The sequence below is a fragment of the Sinocyclocheilus rhinocerous genome, unplaced genomic scaffold (assembly GCF_001515625.1).
Source record: "Sinocyclocheilus rhinocerous isolate Xijiao unplaced genomic scaffold, SAMN03320098_v1.1 scaffold40, whole genome shotgun sequence".
Classification (NCBI taxonomy): Eukaryota; Metazoa; Chordata; class Actinopteri; order Cypriniformes; family Cyprinidae; genus Sinocyclocheilus; species Sinocyclocheilus rhinocerous.
Window position 1 is genome coordinate 1,335,111 of NW_015624837.1, and position 1,673 is coordinate 1,336,783.

At 41.8% G+C, this 1,673-nt stretch overlaps 1 protein-coding gene across 1 annotated transcript in view; it reads left to right on the forward strand.

The window, feature by feature from the left end:
* LOC107746381 (neuronal acetylcholine receptor subunit alpha-2-like) overlaps positions 1-1,673 on the forward strand; it is a 17,714-nt gene that overhangs the window by 14,956 nt on the left and 1,085 nt on the right. The window lies entirely within an intron of this gene.

Here is a 1,673-nt window from a genome sequence, read left to right on the forward strand (position 1 = left end):
AAACATACACGACAAATAGCAAATTTTTCATTGTTTCTCGAAACGTCATAGCATTTCTACACCAGCGATGACATGACTGCGGCGACAAATCATTTATGTCCCCACGCATCATGTACGTCGTCACGCGTTGACGTCATCAAATTGCGATCGGTTCGTGAGATCGGCCAATTTAGTGAGTACCGATCGAGTCATAAAATGTGATTATTGGCCGATACCGATCTCCGGCCGATTGATCGGAGCATCCCTACCCTGAAATGAAAGTAAAGGCGCATAACATGGGCTTCTGGGGTGCAGTATATTGTGGCTATCTGAGGAGGACAGAATATGAATCATATGTGTCCTAACGACTGCAGATTAGATATCCCCATTACACAATTCCTTATGCATAAGGAATTAGAAACAGCAGGAATTACTGAAAGGGAAAAATTTCCCTTCCATGCTCCACCTATAAACCGACTAATTGCCTTGGCAAAAGCGGGACTCGAACCGCGGGTGATAGGCAGGGAATTACCGTGACCGCAACACGCAGCATGTATTCAGCTCCCGTGGGAGCTAAACACGGTCCGTTCAAGCGCTAGATTCCCTCAGAAATCAAGCAAGAACAGAAACCACTGCCGCAAATGCGTCGCTATGAGCTTGTTCAACTCCCATGAGAGGTGAACACACTCATGCAAACGCTGTCTACAATCTCGGGTAAATGATGAAGCACTCACCTCCCCTCTCAGTAGTCCTGCGAATGCATCACAGTGACCACAACGCGCCTCCTCGTGAGTCAAACATGTTTAATTCACACTTATCCACAAAGAAATAAGCTCAATGAGTGCAATGAGCACATTCAACTCCCTCGAGAGCTAAACGTGCTTGCTTCTCACCCACACACACAAACACATGAGTCGTGTGAAACCGCAGGTGTCAGAGCAAAGCCTCTGATGAGAGAACATGCACTCCTAGTCATGCTTAGCTGCTAACATAAACAAACGGCAGTGAAGACGATGATAGATGATAGATGACAGAAGATAGAAGAGGATGATGTATTCTCCCGGTGTCCTTTTATATCGTGGTCACAATGGTCGTATACACACGTGGTCGTATACAATATTGTATAAAATTTTATTTTAAAATTGTTATATTACATTTTTTTGTTTACTATTTATTTATAAAATAATTGTAACTTCTATGGCTTTTAAGCTACAGTAGATCTATTACATTTGGCACAGACCTACAGCTTGTTCAGAACCTTTTTGTAACCTTTGAGCAATGATTTGTCAATGTCAAAGTTTATGACAAACTTACATTACAAATTAAGAGAGCCACAAATTAAAGAAGCTTGTCTATGAAAACCCTTGTATACACTTGTGTATATATATATACACTGAACAAAATTATAAACGCAACACTTTTGTTTTTGCCCCCATTTTTCATGAGCTTAACTCAAAGATCTAAGACTTTTTCTATGTACACAAAAGGCCTATTTCTCTCACATATTGTTCACAAATCTATCTAAATCTGTGTTAGTGAGCACTTCTCCTTTGCCAAGACAATCCATCCACCTCACAGGTGTGGCATACCAAGATGCTGATTAGACAGCATGATCATTGCACAGGTGTGCCTTAGGCTGGCCACAAGAAAAGGCCACTCTAAAATGTGCAGTTTTACTGTATTGGGGGGGTCCG